The sequence below is a fragment of the Chlorocebus sabaeus genome, chromosome 24 (assembly GCF_047675955.1).
Source record: "Chlorocebus sabaeus isolate Y175 chromosome 24, mChlSab1.0.hap1, whole genome shotgun sequence".
NCBI classification, from domain to species: Eukaryota; Metazoa; Chordata; class Mammalia; order Primates; family Cercopithecidae; genus Chlorocebus; species Chlorocebus sabaeus.
The window spans coordinates 16670832-16692790 of record NC_132927.1 but is presented as its reverse complement, the minus strand read 5'-3'; positions in this window follow the sequence as shown (position 1 = coordinate 16692790).

Here is a 21959-nt window from a genome sequence, read left to right as displayed (position 1 = left end):
TCAGTGGCAGAAAATTGCTTCTAGGCATATCATTAAATACTGGTGTGCCTATTCATTTTCTTCTGTCACCAGAAGATACCACTTGATACCCTGTCAGTGCTTCAGCCTCCTCTCCATTCAACATATGATTAGGTAGGAGATGGGTCAGACAGATGCAGCTACATGAAATTATATAATACATGCATCAGCACTGATTTTTGAGAGAATAGATTTTTTTTTGCAGCCCAATAAATCAAAGCTGTGCAGCAATCTCTATTCTATAATTATCATAATATTCTGATGCCCTTGTGTATCAGAAAATAAAGGGCAGATACTTCCTGTCAATAAATAGACCTTTTCCAAGTTTATGTCTTAAATCTTTACAACTGTGCCCATATAAAGCTAAGGTGTTTAACCTCTGGAGAAGACTACCATTATGGATAATGCCAAGTACTGAAAGGAACACATTTAATCAGACATAGAGATAAACTTATTACATTTTGAAATTTAGGCCATTTTCTATTTTTTTACTTTTTCATTTTTAAAAGTGCTTTTTAAATTTATAGTGCATACATTGTCTCTAATTTCTAACATGTGAAGGATATAATTACAGGCTGTCATAAGAAATGTTTGAAATGGATTAAATTAGAGGCCACCACTACATATTCTTTTAAAAGTATTTTTATGCACAGCAATTGAAATTGTGAATGTTTGATTTATTTAATACTTTTAAAAAACAATTTAAAAATTATATTTGTCTATGATACCTGAATCATTAGAATTAATGTAAATCTTTTGTATATTAATACTCATTTTATATTTTGCTACTTCTTTGCAGAGGTGAATTACTAGCATTCACTGTTAGGACAGAGGAAGCCAAAATGTTTAAATGAAAAATTTTGTTTCTTATATCTCTTAATTAATACAATTTTAAGAATAGATTTTCACTGAAAGATTATGCTTTTAAACTCTTTTCAAAATCTCTACACATTTATGTGACATGGAAAATTTAAATGTTTCCATTCTTTTGAAGTTGAGTCTGCAAGATACTGAAATAATTGATTAACTCAAGGAAACTAGGGACTTCAAGTAAATATGTAAATGAATATACTGGAAATCATAACTGAAAAATATATAATTTGATAAGCCAATTCACAAAAATGATCAGTCAGTTTGCCCATATGAAACAAACAGTGAGATGGATATGTACTGACACATGAAAGTATAAAATATAATGATTTTGATAGTCATTTTCCAAAGTCTAACCTTATAATCGATAAAGTGAAAACTAATCTAGAGAAAAATGCCTTCTCTCAACTATTGTTATATCAGTAATTTTGACAAAGCACTTTCAGAAAGGTATTTGTAGGCCTTTGCTTTAGAGACATACTGTTCTACCTGTTTTATTCAGAGTTCATCAATCTAATAATTGAAGACCAGTTTTTACTATATCAAATATTTCATTGTGATGTTCGTGGCAGCACTGATAGTCCTTTTCTTCACAATGTCTGCATTCTGGTACTTATGTCCTTGTATAATTCCTTCCCTTTGAGTGTGGGTGAGGACTGTGACTTGCCTCTAACCAACAGAATATGACACAAGTGTAAAAATGTCACTTTCGTGACTACATTATATTATATAATATGAGATTTCATCCTGTTTGCAGGCTCACACTGATCTCTCTCTCACCTTACTGGCTTGATAAAATAAATGATGATGTTGGGAGGTCTTTAAGGCAAGAAGTTGAGGATGGCCTATGACACCAGCTAGCAAGAAGCCAGGGACTCTTACCACTGCAAGGGAATAATTTCTACAATGACCTTAATGAACCTGAAAGTAAATTTATTCCTTGATATGGTTTGGCTGTGTCTCCACCCAAATCTCATCTTTTGAATTGCATCTCCCATAATTTCCACGTGTTATGGAGAGACATGGTGGGAGATAATTGAATCATGAGGGCTTTCCCCCATACTGTGTTTCTCCATGGTAGTGAAGAAGTCTCACGAGATCTGATGGCTTTATACGGGGTTTCCTCTTTTGCTTGTCTTTCATTCTCTGTTGCCTGTCGCCACGTAAGAGGTGCCTTTTGCCTTCCACCATGATTGTGAGGCCTCCCCAACCATGTGGAAGTGTGAGTCCTTTAAACCTCTTTTCTTTATAAACCACCCAGTCTCTTGTATGTCTTTATCAACAGCATGAAAACGGATTAATACAGTCCTCATGAAGCCTCCAGATAAGAACCCTGTCCTGACCAACATTTTAATTGCAGCCTTGCAGAGGACCCAGATAAACCATAACTAGAATCTTCACCCATAGACCCTGTGAGATAATAGTGTGGTGTTTTATACTGCTATATATGTATGCAACTCTGAAAATTAATGCATGCTTAACTTTCATTTAAACTATGAAATATATTTGATAAAAAATAATATCTTCATGTTTTGATAGAATAAATATCTGCAAATTAACATGCTTAAGTTTTTTTATTTTAATAAATACAGTTTTCATTTCTGGAATTCATGTTTTATTCTGTTTTGAATATGTTTGGCCACTTTTATCATCTATTGTCTTTGCTCGTATTTTTAATCCCTCCATTTATTTATTTAAGAGGGACTTGTCTTCAACTCTGTGTCTGTTAAATTCAATATTTCACATTATTACATTTCTGAGTCTGCTTAGTATTGTTTTTGCTGGATCTTATTTGTGATATTTTGTATTTTATCAGTTTTCTGATTTCCTCCTCTTAATGCTCATGGCTTCTGGAGTTTTTAAGCATATAAATTATTTGAGGTCTGTGTGGAAGTGAGTTTCTATTTAGCACTCAAAGTGACTGAAAACAAATTCATTATATGTTTTTCAAAGTCTATCTATTCTCCTTATCTTTAATAATAATAATAAAAACAATAACAGCAAATGACACTGTGTGCAACATATGATGTGCTGGATATTGCTTTTGGTGCTTTATGCGCATTAATCTATTTAATACTTAAAAAATCCCCAATAACACAAAGATTATAATTATTTCCTCTTTGCAGTTGATAGAATTTGAGATACAGAATTTAAATTATTTCCCTAAGGCTATACAGTCATTTAGTATTTGACCTAGCACCCACTATGAGATCCAGGGTGTTTTCTTGATAAATATTTCCATAAACAGCTGGTCAGCTAGTTAATGTAGTATGTCACCTCTCCCTTCTTTCCAGACACATATATACATACATGAATTCTATATCTAAGCTATAACACATCATATTGATCAACAGAAACAAATTACACTTGTTATAAATCCTAAGTCCTTAGTTCTTACTGCTAGACTAATTAATGTACTAGAGGTAATTAAATCAGCATAAATATCATAGCTGAATTTCATGAAAAAGATCAGAAAATGTTATGCCCATTAATAATTTCTGTAGCTATTCAAGCAAATATAATGCAATAAGGATAATTAAATCTTGTGCTTCAGGGAGCAAGTGGGTTTGCTTAAGGAACAGAAAGGAAAATATGCCTTTATTCTCTGCCCGAGGGATAGTAGTGGAAAACTGACTAGGTATATTAATGGGGTACTAGAAAGGGTAACATCTGCTGTTCTCTAAAATATCAGAGCTTTGGCTGAGGTAGAATTAACTGATTCATATCTAATATTGAATTATAATAACTTCCATTTACAACATAGTGGAAACAGGCTCTTTTAAAATTTTATTTTAGCTTTAATTTACTAACTACAGTTTTTAAAAATGCATGCTACCTGATAAACGCACTAAAGATTACATTTTTTAAGTGCTTGGCCAGAAAGACTTTCAATTATATTGAATTTCTATTTGCAAACTTGATTTTAATGGTGTTGCTTACTCAGAGTAAAAGTGTGTTTTTTCCTTCCTTGGTTTCTCCACTGGTCTGAATCTGAATTATCAGCGAACTATTGGAGGTAGCAGGAATAAATATGTAGGTATTAGCATGATGAACATGAAATGCCAAACAACTTATACAGTAAAAATCTTTAATTGTAATTCATAGAAAGCAGTACTATTTTTAATCTTTTAAGAATACAGATGCTGCATTATTGGCAGCAATTACAAGAGAGGACTGTGGTAGACTCAAATTTAATACCTGGAAAAAGACGATAATTTCAAATTTTAAATATATGCCTGCCTGAAAATTTACCAGTCTACTTACCTTAGTGATCTCACATTACTGATAGTAGGAAGTTTTAGTTAGCTGAAGAATTCTAATACCACTTCTCAATTTCATGTTGTAAGTGTATTTTTTAAAATATATTTCCAAAATTTAATTTTATTCCTAACTGCCCTCACTTTTTTTTCCTTCCTGGGTCTCTAGGCTATGCTAATTTGCATATTTGAATTAATGCACCAAATAATGTTTGAAAGTCTAATCTTATTAAATGCCTCTAAATCCAACACTTCTGCTAACTAGAGAGGCCTCATTAATTAATTCATATGTTATTAAAACCTCATGCTGGCTGCCTACTAGGTTGTCTCTGGGGGTCAAACGGACCAACTAGTTCCCTTAAAAAAACAGAGTGCTGAGACAGAGCAATTTATGTGAAGTCAGATCTCCAAAGAAGCTCATTTACCCACTAGCACAAGACTGCATGCATTCTAGAATTTACTGGTTGAATAATTACTTACAATTTGACAGTTTTTGAGCTAAGGGTTTTTCATCTTATTTTCCCACCCTTGAGTAAAGCTTTGTCACAAAGCAAGTTTAAAGAAGAGTGTGAAATAATTTATATGTACCATGTGCTACAATTATATTGATGGTGACAGAAATTCTTTGAGTAGTGATGGGCCTAAGAAACAGGGAAGGAAAATAACTGATAATTAACGATAATTATGTATCAAAATATGAATAGCAGCAGTTCCTTTCCATAAATAAAAACATAAATAAGAAACCAGAGGTCTTATCTGAAAGAAAATAAAACATGCCAAAAATACAGAAGTACTTACTATAAACTGCATAGAATATATATATATATATATATATATATATATATATATATATTTTTTTTTTTTTTTTTTCTCTTCTTTTTTTGACGGAGTCTTGCTCTTGTCACCCAGGCTGGAGTGCAATGGTGCAATCTCAGCTCATTGCACCTTCCACTTCCCAAGTTCAAGAGATTCTCATGCCACAGTCTTCTGAGTAGCTGGGATTACAGGTGCCCGGCACCATGCCCAGATAATTTTTGTATTTTTAGTAGAGACAGGTTTCACAATGTTGGGCAGGCGGGTCTTGAACTCCTGACCTCAGGTGATCCACCTGCCTCGGGCTCCCAAAGTGCTGGGATTACAGGCGTGAGCCACTGCACCAAGCCTAGGATATATATTAAAAAAGTGTATGTGTTGGTGATTTTTCCTGTCTGCTTTATGTATAGCGGGGTCCCCAAACCCTGGGCCAAGGGCCAGTACCAGTCCATGGCCTGTTAGGAACTGTCTTGCACATCAGGAAGTGAGCATGCCCAAGCATTACCACCTGAGCCCCGCCTCGTCTCAGATCAGCGGTAGCATTCGATTCTCACAGGAGGGCTAACCCTATTGTGAACTAATATGTGAATAATCTAGGTTGCACTCCTTATGAGAATCTAGTGCCTGGTGATCCGAGGTAGAAGAATTTCATCCAGAAACCATCCCCTCTGCCATCTGTGAAAAAATTGTCTTCCACAAAACCGGTCCCTGCTGCCAAAATGATTGGAGATTGCTGATATGTGGGACATAATTCATAATGAACTGAAGTAACACACCACTACTATTTACATGACACAAGTCAGAATATTCTTTACTTCTCAGGATCAAGTAGGAGTTCAGGATGGGAGATAACTTCCATAGTTACCACAGGCTGAGATGGCAATTGGGCAAAGGGCTACATTTGTCCTAATGGTTACTATTTCTTGCTCTCAATAAAAGGATTATAGATGAGATCTTCTGAGTAAAACAGGTAAGATGAAACATAAGACTACTCTCCAACAGGCTAGCCTTTGTGCATTCCCGTAGTTACTGCCAAATAAACATTTTTCTGGACGATTATTAGCCTTTACCATTTGATGCACGTCTCCTTACACATAAAGCTGCAAGAGGGAATTTGGAACAAGTCTAATTGCCCACCAATTATTAATAGACAGGAAATCAAGGACTCTTTTGTCACAGTCTGGATAGGAATAGCTGATAACAAGGCTGCCAAAACCACAGCACTTCCAAACCTGTAAACAGGGGTCTTAGGAAGAGATAGTCCATTACAAAGTTCTTGTGTTTGTTATATTTGCTCAGTAATATTAGCCTATATAAATGTATTTTTGCTTCTTTTAGTAAGAGATGTAACACAAATTTCTTATTTACCTACAAAAGTTAATAACACCAGTTCCATATTATATATATATTCAGGGTTTCTGACATGGACTTGCTCTTCTCCTCAACCTTGAATGGCTGTGTGTGGCTGTGTGTGTGTGTGTGTGTGTGTGTGTGTGTGTAGTAAAAGGAGCAGGCACCCTTTAAAATTTGTGATATGCCTCTGAAAGAAATGCTCCAAAGTTGGCTAAATTGGACTGTCATTTTAATAATTATAATAGAGTGATGAATAGGACATTATAAGTGCTGTTACAGCATTTGTTATACAAAAGAGTGGTTGAATGGTTATTTCTAAAAATTAAAAATAGAAAACCAAAATGATTATTGCAAAACTAACTACAGTACCTGCTTTACAAATGGAAATTCTTAAAGAATGGGTATTTCCAAGAAATATTTCAAAGAGAAATTTGGGCCTGAAATCATTTTATTAAATATGTCTTCTCTTAACCATTAATAATACGCTTTTCTTGTAGTTAGTAATACAAAAGTTTAATATCCAGAATTTACAGTTGGAATTAGTAGATATTGCTAGCATAGCTATACAAGTAGATCATTGTTGTCATTAAAAATAGGACATTCTAACAGCTTGAATTTAAGTGTTAATAATAGAATTATATCTAAGAAAATAATTATAGTTGGAAATTTTTATCAGCTTTTAAAACCATGTGTATCTCATGACTATCACATCAACGAAAATGCAGTTCTTTTAATATGCCAAAGGTAGGCATAAAATGAATTAAAACCAGAAATTCATTTGAGAATAATATGGATCACAATATACTGAATCACTGGTGTATTGGGGCTTTGCATATAGTACACTATATACTTATTATAACATATAACCAATCATTACATGTTGTTACTACCATTTTAAATATAAAGTACAACCAAGAATTAGTAAGTGATTAAAATCCTGGTTTAGTTTTACGGCACACTCTTAAGAACTATGCTATGATTTAATTCTTAGCTATATATTTAGAAGTTAAAAATCATGTCTTCCTACAAGTATCTAATTTTTTTGTCCTTTCCTTGTCATAAGACCTGCAAAAGTTTCAACCACATAATGATATCAGGCTCACAGTCCAGAATCTCATGATCTAGTTGAACTCTAGATGCAGTGTCTCTGGGTCTACAGACCTATGAAATCAAAAGTCAAATAATCTGTCATATGATGTGAAAAAGAGACAACATAACAACAATAACTTATTTCATTTAAAAAGGGGAGAATAGGAGGTATTTAGCAGTCTCTAGTTCATAGTAATTCTAATATCCCATTTAGCATTATCTGGGGGTAGGAAATATTCCTTGACTTAAAATTTAGGAGTATGTCCATAGATCATTGTTCTCATCCTCTGCCTTCTGGGAGTTCATTTCTTTTTCATCATACGCCTTGGACAATGATAAAGAGGGAATTGGTACACACATCTTTTTCTGGCAACCAGCTAACTACTTGTAGAAATCTGGAGACTAAGAAGTCTTTAGTAGAACTCTCAATTTCTACTAGTCTAGATGGCAGTGCTTTTTGCTAACAGAACTTTATTTTACAAGGTTATGAGTTTTCTATGTATTTTGAGATCTACTGTATTTGCCAAAATCAATGTCCATAATTCTTCCCAAATGCCTCTGTCTCTAGATTCAACTATATGTATTTTAGATATGTCATATTTTGATAAAAATACTACTTTAATCGTTCTAGCACCACTTATCCCCTGTTGAAGAGCAAGCTAGTTAGTTTTTAGAGACATGATCTACAAGGCATGTTAATTATTTTAGAAGTTTTAATGAAAGGTTTGATGACAGCACCCTTCATTGAATATTTTTCCTGAGATGACTTTTAATGGCAATCGTCTGAATTAGACCTTTTCCTTGAGGCTCTATTTTAATGACTACATCTTTAATTTGGTGAAAAACAGTTTCATTTAGCAACTCTGCAATTCTGAACTGTCTCTGCTACTCCTAAATACTGTTTGCAAATTGGCTATTTCTTTTCTGATTCCATCTTTCCCTTGTAGTACCTCTACATGTTTATCACACATATCATCTTTTTTCCAGTTGCAAGCAATAGTTGTATTAAATGTTTCATTACTACATATTGTAAGTCACAATTTTTCTAGCATCCGATAATAGTTTTCTCTTTGTTCTTCTGGCCAATTATTGTAGTTTTCTTTCCACTTGTAACCTTGGTCAAAATCATATTTTAGGTTTTTCTTGAAGTAACACCTAATTTCCTCGGAGCAACTTCTACAGTTGTTAGCTATGGCCATAGTAAAGTTGTATGCCATAACACCCCAAAACTCAATGACTTGAAATAATCATTTATTCTTATTCATGTGTCTGCAAGTCAACTAGGGTAGGTCTTCTGATACCAGCAAGGTTTAAGTAGGCTTAACTCCTAGCGACATATATGGTTTAGTCTATTCTGCATGCCTCGATTCTTCTGAGACTAGTGGGCTTCCTGGGTTCAGTGGTTCTCATGGTGGACAGAGCACAAAATGTCAAGTTCAAACGTATGAGCACATTTCCCTATTCTGCTTCAGTCATATTTTGCTAACACTTCATTATCAAAACAAATTACATGGCCAAGCTCAAAATCAAGAGGTGGAGAAGTACATCTAGTGTCGGAATTTGGAAAGCCACATGGCAAAGATGCAGATACAAGGAGAGACAAAGAATTGGGTCCTAAAATTTGATCTACCCTAGTGGGTCTGCACTGTCTTTTTTTTTATCGTAATATTCCTAGTAAAGTCAGGCTTGCATTTCTTTTTTTGTCAGATAGTCTACAGTGTTTATCTATAATTACAATTAGGGTAAAGTCTTGATTAACATACATTGGTTCTTCATAAGTCTGTTTAGGAAAATGTGTATAGAAAAATCTTACTCTAGGCTTTTAAGCCCTTCCACTCCCTTCTAAAAATTATTGTGAAAATTCTAGAATATTCAGGTCATGATGTCAAGCAAGCTACCTCGATGGACATATGGCCTTCCTTGCATTATGTGAAAACAATCACCAAAAGCAGATGCCTCTCTACCATCAACAAAGTATGTGCCATTTCAAACACAACTTCATGACATTGGTAAAGGCTTGATTTTACCTCTAATTGGGGATTATGTAGATTATTTGATCAGTCATGTGTGCCTTTGATCATAGAAGTTTTTAGACTATGTGTGTGAGGTGATCACAACTCTCAAGCAGCAAATACTTATGTAAAGAATAAAATCTATGCTACTAACTAGATTTTCACAACCAACTCTTCTGAGTGTGAAGAGAGAATGACATTTCTTAACTAATAGCATAATCTTGAATGTGTGTGTATATTTTCAGATGTTGTTCAGTTCTTCTGCTGGGTGGTAGATGAACGTAAGAACTTTTTTGACTGAAAATTCTTGAATTTTGTGTAAAGTTCATTACAAAAGAGTTCTGGCCAGCACATTGATTATATAAAATTCCTTTATAGGTTCGTATTAAAGGCAAAAAGTGCAATGGATATGCTAATGGCATTCTTATATATCACAATATTCTTGATCAAAAAGAAATATGTTGAGTTTCTTAATGTTAAGGCCTAGAATTAGAGAGTATAATAGATTTTCCTCCCTTAATCTGGCAGAGAGCTGTCAAAGTTGTAAATCACCATTTATCCAACAATCATCTATTTAGCTTCTTGGTTGTCAGGAAGAAACCAAATACAGAGACCTCCCACTTTTCTCCCTAATACATCTGCTCTTTCAGTTGTAACTCATTGTGTGGGTGCAACTGTAGGAGTCATTGCTGAACAGCAGTAACCTCAGCCCGCACATGGTCATTTACCAGTGGAGAAGGGAAAGTAGCAGTGAATGGCAATAGAGTAACACAGAGTGCCAGAATTCTGTGTTAGATCTTTGGACATATATCTGTGTAGGTTGCTAACATAAGTGGAAGCTGTGAGTGGTAGAACTGGACAGGGTGTGAAGCAGGTAGTTATAATTAAGGATGTGTTTCACAGATGGCCAAGAGTGATACTAACTTAATTATCTTCCTTTCCAACTCTAAGAATTCATTTTACATTCGAAGTAGACATTTTGAAGAAGCATCAGATTTGCTAAAGGAGCATGCTGTACATTGGATTTGTGACCTGAAATGTATCTATTTCAGGTATATATATTCAAATATACCTGATCTGAAATATACCTATTTCAGAAACACTGTGTTCACAAATTAGTTGGAGGAAAGGCATCCTCTAGTCATCGAGGAATTGAATTTTGGGGCTTATAGGCACATTTCAAATAAGAAGGGTCTTTGAATTATTCTCTTAATTTCCATATCTCTCACAGTACTATTCTACCTCTTGGCCTTAGGTAGCAAGAAAAGACCTGAGACAACATCATCTATATTTTACTAGTGCATTGGTTCCTAAGATAGGCATCTTGAATTAAGCCCTTCTTCTATTCCACACTGCTTGTATGATCATGAATAAATCTCTTTAACTCACTAAATATTGATTCTTCTCATGTTAAAATGCTTATCATAATTAGGACCTATTACACAGAGTTCTTGAGGAGATTAAATGTTTCTATAAACACAGTGACATTATTCCAGTACCTGGTAAAAACTAAATACAGAAAAAATAGTACCATTCCTTCCCTTCTCCTTGTCTTTCTTCTTCATTGTTTTCGTTTTTTCCCTTTATCCACTCCATTCCTCTCCTTTTTCTGTCTTTCTGCTACCCTTCTTGCATCCTCAGAAATTTGCTTTCATAGACATTAGATAAAATAATTATGTGATGACATAGAATTTTCAAAATTGCTTAATCATAGAGAAAAATACTATTTGCTACCTGCCTTTGTCATAAAAATATATGAATATTCCTGTGCATTTTAGTAAAAAGCTCTTGAGGAAAAAAGTAATTATGTGATTAGCGAACTTAAACTCTAGAGGAAAAGTAATAAAGACAATACTCATCTGAAAGACGGACACACAAACCTAGGGATTTACATATAAACCTGGACAAGCCTTAATATCTATAAAATGGTCTGGGTTTTATGTGGGCCTAAAAATAGTATTGGAACTTCAGCAAACAGTTGAAGTTGTAGAACATCCTAGTGTAAATGGATTAGTACTGCTTGAAATTTCAGTTATATATCCTTCTATTTAGAACACAGATTCCAAAGAAATCACAACTCTAAATAACCCTTGGCCTTGATCTATTGCCCACTCTTATTCTAATGGCTCTATTATTTAAGCAAGTAGAGACATGGTTTTGAAAAAATGCTGGACCATGTTCCCAATCCCACAAGTGTAAATTATATCTAGTCTACTTTGTCTTTTCCCTAATTTTGGTGTACGAATGAAATAAGTATATATTTTATTGACATTCAATTTAATTAAGTGCAGATTTGATGGTACTATGAGAAAAAAAGACTATTGTGTCGTGCTTTCTACTTCATATAGAAATGAGACTGTAGATATGATACTGGAAAGGTTCTCTATAAGGAAAAGAGTTAATTGTATACAACTTTAAATAACTCAGGGTTTTATTTTCCCAAACTACAAAATGTCAGAAGGTAGGCATATGCTGACATTTATATCAACTGATCGTGGCTATCAGAGTCCAAGACTAAGATCTTAGGTTTACCCTCAAAATGTGAAGAAAGTAAAGAGAGAGGCTATAGCTCTGGTCTTCATCTTATTATTTATTTATTTATTTTGTTTTACTTTATTTTATTATACTTTAAGTTCTAGGGTACATGTGCACAATGTGCAGGTTTGTTACATATGCATATATGTGCCATGTTGGTGTTCTGCACCCATTAACTTGTCATTTACATTAGGTATGTCTCCTAGTGCTATCCCTCTCCCCTCCCCACACCTCATAACAGGCCCTGGTGTGAGATGTTCCCCTTCCTGTGTCCAAGTGATCTCATTGTTCAATTCCCACCTATGAGTGAGAACATGTGGTGTTTGTTTTTTGTCCTTGCGATAGTTTGCTGCGAATGATGGTTTCCAGCTTCATCCATGTCCCTACAAAGGACATGAACTCATCCTTTTTTATGGCTGCATAGTATTCCATGGTGTATATGTGCCACATTTTCTTAATCCAGTCTGTCATTGATGGACATTTGGGTTGGTTCCAAGTCTTTGCTATTGTGAATAGTGCCACAATAAACATACGAGTGCATGTGTCTTGAAAGCAGCATGATTTATAATCCTTTGGGTATATACCCAGTAATGGAATGGCTGGGTCAAATGGTATTTCTAGTTCTAGATCCTTGAGGAATCACCACTCTGCCTTCCACAATGGTTGAACTAGTTTACAGTACCACCAATAGTGTAAAAGTGGTCCTATTCCTCCACATCCTCTCCAGCACCTGCTGTTTCCTGACTTTTTAATGATCGCCATTCTAACTGGTGAGATGGTATCTCATTGTGGTTTTGATTTGCATTTCTCTGATGGCCAGTGATGATGAGCATTTTTTCATGTGTCTATTGGCTGCATAAATGTCTTCTTTTGAGAAGTGTCTGTTCACATCCTTTGCCCAGTTTTTGATGGGGTTGTTTGTTTTTTTCTTGTAAATTGGTTTGAGTTCTTTGTAGATTCTGGATATAAGCTCTTTGTCAGATGAGTAGATTGCAAAAATAATTTCCCATTCTGTAGGTTGCCTGTTCACTCTGATGGTAGTTTCTTTTGCTGTGCAGAAGCTCGTTAGTTTAATTAGATTCCATTTGTCAATTTTGGCTTTGGTTGCCATTGCTTTTGGTGTTTTAGACATGAAGTCCTTGCCCATGCCTATGCCCTGAATGGTATTGCCTAGGTTTTCTTCTAGGGTTTGTATGGTTTTAGGTCTAACATTTAAGTCTTTAATACATCTTGAATTAATTTTTGTATAAGGTGTAAGGAAGGGATCCAGTTTCAGCTTTCTACATGATTATCTCAAAAGATGCAGAAAAGGCCTTTGAAAATTCAACTGTCCTTCATGCTAAAATCTCTCAATAAATTAGGTATTGATGGGACGTACCTCAAAATAATAAGAGCTATTTATGACAAACCCACAGCCAATATCATACTGAATGGGCAAAAACTGGAAGCATTCCCTTTGAAAACTGGCACAAGACAGGGATTCCCTCTCTCACCACTCCTATTCAACATAGTGTTGGAATTTCTGGCTAGGGCAATCAGGCAGTAGGAAGAAATAAAGGGTATTCAATTAGGAAAAAAGGAAGTCAAATTGTCCCTGTTTGCAGATGACATGATTGTATATTTCAAAAACCCCATCATCTCAGCCCAAAATCTCCTTAAGCTGATAAGCAACTTCAGCAAAGTCTCAGGATACAAAATCAACATGCGAAAATCACAAGCATTCTTATACACCAATAACAGACAAACAGAGAGCCAAATCATGAGTGAACTCCCATTCACAATTGCTTCAAAGAGAATAAAATACCTAGGAATCCAACTTACAAGGGATGTAAAGGACCTCTTCAAGGAGAACTACAAACCACTGCTCAGTGAAATCAAAGAGGACACAAACAAATGGAAGAACATTCCATGCTCATGGATAGGAAGAATCAATATCATGAAAATGGCCATACTGCCCAAGGTAATTTATAGATTCAATGCCATCCCCATCAAGCTACCAATGACTTTCTTCACAGAATTGGAAAAAACTGCTTTAAAGTTCATATGGAACCAAAAAAGAGCCCGCATTGCCAAGACAATCCTAAGTCAAAAGAACAAAGCTGGAGGCATCACGCTACCTCACTTCAAACTATACTACAAGGCTACAGTAACCAAAACAGCATGGTACTGGTGCCAAAAGAGAGATATAGACCAATGGAACAGAGCAGAGCCTTCAGAAATAATACCACATATCTACAACCATCTGATCTTTGACAAACCTGACAAAAACAAGAAATGGGGAAAGGATTCCCTATTTAATAAATGGTGCTGGGAAAACTAGCTAGCCATACATAGAAAGCTCCTCTTACTATTTAAAGCAGGAAGAAAGGAAAGGTGAAAAAGAAAAAAAAAGAAGAAGAAGCAAACTTTTACTAGCTGAATCTTCTTCCTTTTCACTGTGTAAATTTTCTAGGTTAGACAATCTGACAATCCCTTATTCTACATACTAAGAATATCTGCCTTAAATATTGTACTCAAAGATTATAATTAAACAGGGTTTTTGGAAGAATGGCCTTCACAGAGATTGAGCAGTTTTAGAAGCCTATCCCCTGCTGGTGCCAGTATAGGGATATGGAATATATTCCAGTTGTTAAAATCACTGGTTCTTTGGTCTCACCAGAAAAGCTTGTATCAGATTAACAGTCCCAACTAGTATAAATCTAAAACATGGATTAAAAACAATAATCCATTTGTTTATTTGAGGGACCAACATCTGACAGGAAAGAGAAGCACATTGATGTTTGGTCACATTTCCTCCAGGATATCACCAAATTTCTTGTGCTGTGAAGAGAATACCAGTGTCCTGACATCCAGGTGCTTGTGGGAATTTCACTGGGTTTTGGAGGCAAAAACTGGAACAGAAATGCCAAATCCTGAAGAAGAGAGAATCATATATGTGAACCTGAAATTACTCAATTTCTCCTCCTCTAAGTATTTGCCAAACCCTAAGCTTCTAATGCAATAAACATAATACTAAAAAAAGAAATAAATAAAAAAAGCAAAATGCAGGAAGCTGAAGGTCTAAGCAGAGATTTGACAGTTTCATGGAGGTCGGGTGACAAAAGTCAATCTATGACTCAAGAAGCAGAGAGATTTTGTTTAAAATCCTGGAATTTCAACTTAAATCTTGGAATAGCCATGCCCTAGTTGTAAATTATTCCTGGGAGGAAGAACAAACAAGAAACAGACTAACCCTAAGGAAGCCTGAAGCCCACTCTCAACTGGATCAGAGTAATCTGCAAGTAACCTTTCCATCTGCCAGGAGAAAATCAAATCATATCAAATGAATGAAGAACATAACATCATTCAGGGCCTCTACAATTTTAATATACAATGTGAAGAATTCTATAAAAAATACTAGGCATGATAATAAAAAATAGTTCCAAGAGGCTCCATGAACTTATATGAACCTGATATTAGCCCATGCATTACAACTTTACTTTAAATTATTGGGTTTTACAGTTAAAGATTCACATGAGGTTCATGGAGTCCTTTCCTTATGTTTTATTGGTTTTATAAATGTCCTAACAAATATAGTATACTTTCATACATAGTAGTCATTTTTTTCATCATAGCTATATGTATCACATAAACTTTCTAGATTTTTAAATTTGTTTTTCCCTGTTTTTCAATCTTCTCTTAAGAGCCTAAGAAAGACAGTCTTAAATTGTCAAAGCCACCCCTCCTTAATTCTCTGGCAGCAGTCTCTGGGTGTGGATAGAAAATCTATGTGCTTTGGAGAGGGTGAGTGTAGTGATTGTGAGACTTTGCACTGAACTCAGTGCTTCCCTGTCACAGCAGAAGACAAAGCTTCCATGGAAGGAGCATTTAAATGGGCCCTATCCAGAGAGAAATGGCCCATCCAAGCAGTTGGAACTCGAGTTCCAGCGAGCCTCACAACCATGGGCTAAAGTGCTCTGGAACCCTATATATATTTGAAAGGCAGTCTAGGCCACAAGGACTGCAACTGCTATGCAAGTCTGAGTGCCAAGTTGTGCTCAGAACCAGTGAAATTGGGGGACACGCAACTTATGGAGACACTAGCCAGGGTAAGAGAGTGACTGTCCCACCCCTCCCCAAGCCTCAGACAGCTCAGATCATGGCTCCAAAAGAGACACCTTCCTTCTGCTTGAGGAAAGGACGGGGGAAAGAAAAGAAAGGCTTTGTCTTTCATCTTGGATACCAGCTCAGCCACAGTAGGATAGGATCAAAGTCATGTGTCCTGTGTTCCAGGCCCTAGTTCCAGGATGACATTTCCAGACACACCTTAGATTAGAAGGGAATCTGCTGCCTTGAAAGAAAGGACCCAGTCTGGGCAGGATCCATCACTTGCTGAATAAAGAGCCCTTTGGCACTAAATAGCCAGCAATAATACCTAGGTAGTATGCCATGGTCCTTTGGTGAGATTCTGAGTCACGCTGACACCAAGTGAGACCCAACACATTCCTAGCTTTGGTTGCTATAGTGAGAGACTCCCTTGGTTTGAGAAAAGCAGAGGTGAAAATAAAAGAGACTTTGTATTGTACCTTAGAAACCAGCTCAGCAACAGGTGGGTAGAGTACCAAGTGGACTCCTGGGTTCCTAAATTCTAGGCCTTGGTTCTTGGACAGCATTTCTGGACCAGGCCTGGGCCAAAGGGGAGTTCACTGCCTTGAAGGGTGAGTCCCAGGCCTGACAGCATTCACCACAAGCTGACTGAAGAGCCATTAGGCCTGAAGTGAACGTCAGTGGTAGCCTGGTACTCCCCAAGGGCCTTTGGTGGTGGTGGCCACAAGGTGAGATCCTCTGCCTGTGGAAAGGAGACGAAAGAGTGGGAAGGACTGAGTCTCATAGTTTGAGTGCAAACTCAATCACAGAACAATAGAACCCCAGGCAGACTTCTAAGAATTTGACTCCAGCCTATGGCTTCTATATGAAGTCTCTGAACCAGTCCAGAGTCTCAGGGAACTTGCTCTCTTGAAGAAAAGAACACAAGCCTGACTGGCTTCACCATAAGCTGACTGTAGAGCCTTAGGGCCTCAAGAGAACATAGGTGGTAGCTGGGTAGTAGTTACAGTGGGCCTTGGGAGAGACCCAATGCTGTGCTGGCTTCAAGTTTGACGAAGAACAGTCCTAATGGCAGTGGCCACAAGGGTGTTTGCTGTCATGCCCTCCCAACTCCAGACAGCTCAGCAAAGACAAAGAGTCCACGTGTTTGGAAGATAGTAAGGAAAAAAAAAAAAAAACAAAAAAAACACAAGTCTCTGCCTGGTAATCTGGATAATTTTTTAAGCTCTCATGTAAGACCACTAAAGTGGTAACTCTACAAGTCTGCAAGAAACTGTTACTGGGATTCTGGTGCTCCCTAGTGTAGACATGGCTTAGATTATAACATTCAAGTCCTTTTGAATACCTGAGAAACCTTCCCAAGGATGTCCAACAAGCCCAGACTGTGAAGACTAAAATAAATACCTAACTCTTCAGTGCCCAGACACTGAAGAACATCTACAAATACCAACACTATCCAGGAAAACATGAACTTTTCAAACATCAAATCTATCCTACAAGATATGCTAAAGAGCATACTTTAGTCAGAAAGAAAAGGACGTTAATGAACAATAAGAAATCATCTGAAGGTACAAAACTCACTGGTAATAGTAAGTATACAGAAAAACACAGAATATTATGTACACAGAAAAACACAAACTATTATAACAGTGTAACTGTGTTGTGTAAACTACTCTTACTTTAAGTAGAAAGAGTAAATGATAAGCCAATCAAAAACAGTAACTACAACTTTTCAAGACACAGACAGTATAACAAAATAAAAATAAAAACAATAAAAAGTTTAAAAGTGGGGTGATGAGGTTAAGGGTTAGAGTTTTTATATAGTGTTATTTTTGATTGCTTGTTTGTATGTGCAATCAGTGTTGTTATCAGTTTAAAATAATGGTTTATGAGAAAGTATTTGCAAGCCCTATGGTAACATCAAATCAAAAAACCTACAATGAATACACAAAGAATAAAAAGTAAGAAATAAAGCATATCACTAGAGAAAATCACCTTCACTAAAAGGGAGATAGAAAGGGAGGAAAGAAGACAACCACGTAACAACCAGAAAACCAATAACAAAATGGAAGGAGTAAGTCTCTACCAATCAATAACAACATTGAAGGTAAATAGACTAAACTCTCCAATCAAAAGACATAGTGTAGCTGAATGAATGGAAAAAAAACAAAGGCCCAGTGATCTGTTGCATCATTGTGCAACACTGCCTTGTGAAGTGCAAGAAATACACTTCACCTATAAAGATACCTGCAGATTGAAAATAAAAAGAGAAAGAGATATTCAATGCCAATGGAAACTAATAAAGAGGGGGAGTAGCTATATTTATATCAAACAAAATAGATTTCAAGATAAAAACTACAAGAAGAGACAAAGAAGGACACTATATAATGATAAAGAGGTGAATTCATCAAGGGAATACTACAATTGTAAATATACACACACCAAATAATAGAGTCTCCAGGTATATAAAGTAAATATTACTAAAACTAAAGAAAGATGTAGACAACAATAGAGTAATAGCTGGAAATTTCAACATCCCACCTTCAGGATTTTTCAGATCTTCCAGACAGAAAATCAAATAGAAACATCTGACTTAATCTGTGCTATGGAACAAATGAACCTAATAGCTATATACATATATTTTTTTTTTTATCTAATGATTGTAGAGTACACATTCTTCTCTTAAGCAAATGAATTATTCTCAAAAATAGACTGTGTAATAGGTTACAAGATGAGTCTTAAAACATTCAAAACAATTGAAATAATATCAAGAATCTTCTCTGACCACAATGGAATAAAACTGGAAATCAATAATAAAAGAAATTTTAGAAACTATAAAAACACATGAAAATTAAATATGCTCCTGAATGATCAGTGAGTCAATAAAGAAATTAAATTAAAGAAAGTTGAAAAGTTTCTTGAAATAAATGATAATGGAAACACAACATACTAAAACCTCTGGGATACAGTGAAAGCAGTACTAAGAGGGAAATTTATAGCTTTAAATGCCTAAATCAAAAAAGAAGAAAAACATAAATGAATAATATAATGATGCATCGAAAAGAACTAGAAAAACAAGAACAGACCAAGCCCAACATGTGGAGAAGAAAATAGATAATAGAGATCAGAGCATAAATAAATAAAACTGAATTGAATAAAATAATACAAACGATCATTAAAGCAAAACATGGATTTTGTGCTGAAAAGATCAAAAAATTGAAAAACTTTTAGCCAGACTAACAGGAAAAAGGGGAGAAGACCCAAATAAATAAAATCAGAGATGAAAAAGCAGATGTTATAACTGATATCACTGAAATTCAAAGGATCATTACATGCTACTGTGGGCAAACACATGCCAATAAATTGGAAGATCAAGAAGTAATGGATAAATTCCTAGAAACATACAACCTGCCAAGATTGAACCATGAACAAATCCAAAATCTGAACAGATTAACAACAAGTAATAAGACTAAAACTATAATAAAAAGTATCCAAGCAAAGAAAAGCCCTGGTCCTGATGGCTTCACTGTTGAATTCTACCAAACATCTAAGGAAGAATTAATACCAGTCCTACCCTAACTATTGCAAAAATGTAGAGTAAGAGAAAATACTTCTACAAGGCCAGTCTTAGCCTGACACCAAAGCCAGAAAAAGACACATTAAAACAACAAAACTACAGGCCAATATCTCTAAAGAATATTAATGCAAAAGTCCTCAATAAAATACTAGCAAACCAAATTCAGCAATACATTTAAAAAGATCATCACCATGATCAGTTGAAATTTATTACAGGGATTCAAGGATGGTTCAACATATGCAAATCAATCAGTGTGATACATCATATCAACAGAATAAAGGATACAAACTATATAGTCATTTCTATCGATGCTGTAAAAGAACTTTATAAAATTCAACAGGTCTTCACGATAAAAAACCCTCAAAAGCTTGGTATACATGGAACATACCTCGACATATGAAAAGACATATGTAACAAACCCATAGATAGTTATCATACTGAATGGGGAAAAATGGAAAGCTTTTCCTCTAAGACCTGGAACAAGGCAGGGATACTCACTTTCATCACTGTTATTGAACACAGTACTGGAAGTCCTAGCTCAAGCAATCAGACAAGAGAAAGAAATAAAGGGCATCCAAATTGAAAAGGAAGTCAAATAATTGTTGTTTGTAGATGAGATTATCCTATGTTTGGAAAAACATAAAGACTCCAGCAAAACCTATTACAACTGACAAACAAACGCAGTAAAGTTGCAGGATACAAAATCAATATACAAACATCAGTAGCATTTCTACATGCCAACAGCAAACGATCCGAAAAAGAAATCAAGAAATAATTCCATTTACAATAGTTACAAATAAAACTTAAAATCTAGGAATTAATGTATTCAAAGAAGTAAAATATCTCTAAAATGAAAATTTAAAAATATTCGCACATGAAATTGAAGAGGACACAAAAAATTTTAAAATTATTTCATGTTCATGGATTGGAAGAATCATATTGTTAAAATATCCATTTTATCCAAATCAATCTACAAATTTAATGCAATCTCTTTGAAGAATCTCTATGACATTCTTCACAGTAATTTTTTAAATCCTAAAATTTATATGGAAGCACAAAAGATAGAGGATAGCCAAAGCTATCCTCAGCAGAAAGAACTGTATGAATCATATTAATTTACTTCAAATTAGCCATAGGGCTATAGTAACCAAGACAACATAGTATTGATATAAAAATAGACACATACACCAGTGGAACAAAATAGTGAACCCAGAAATAAGTCCAAAAACCAACAGTTTGACAAAAGTGCCAAGAATACACACTAGAGAAAAGATAATTCTCTTCAGTAAATGGTGCTGGAAACACTTTGATATTCATATGCAGAAAGATGAAACTAGGCCCTTATATCTCACCATGTACAAAAATCAAATCAAAATGGATTAAAAACTTAAATCTAAGACCTCAAACTATGAAACTACATCAAGAAAACATTGGGAAAACTTTCTAGGGCATTGCAGTGGCAAAGATTTGTTGAGTAATACCCAACAAGCACAGGCATTGAAAGCAAACATGGAAAAATAGGATCAAATCAAGTTTAAAAGGTTCTACACGGCAAAGAAAGCAATCAACAAAGTGTGGAGACAACCCAGAGAATGGGAGAAAATATTTGCAAATGATTCTTCTGTCAAGGGATTAATAACCAGTATATATAAGGGTCTTGGACAATTTTATAGGATAAAGTCTAATAATCTGATTGAAAAATGTGCAAAAAATCTGAGTAGACATTTCTCAAAAAAGACATACAAATAGCAAAGTAGCACCTGAAAAGGTACTCAACATCTTTATTCAGCAGAGAAATGCAAATCAAAATACAATGACAAATCATCTCACCCCAGTTAAAATGACTTTTATCCAAAAGACAGGAAGTAACAAATGCTTGCAGATGTGGTTAAAGGTGAATCCTTGTACCCTGTTCATGGCAATGTAAATTACCATAACCAGTATGGAGGCTGTAGTTTGGAGGGTCCTCAAAAAACTAAAAGTAGAGCACCATTTGATCCAGCAATCCCACATTCTAGATATATACACAGAAGAAAGGAAATCAGTACATCCAAGAGGTATCTGCACTCTCATGTTTATTGCAGCACTATTCACAATAACCAAGATTTGGAAGCAAACTAAGTGTTCAGCAACTGATGAATGGGTAAAGAAAATGTGGTACATATACACAGTGGAGTACTATTCAGCCGTAAAAAAGAATGAGATCCTGTCAATTGCAACAACATGGATGGAAATGGAGATCTTTATATTAAGCCAAATGACCCAGGAACAGAAAGAAATACTTTGCCTGTTCTCACTTATTTGTGTGAGCTAAAAATTAAAACAACTAAACTCATACAGATAAAGATT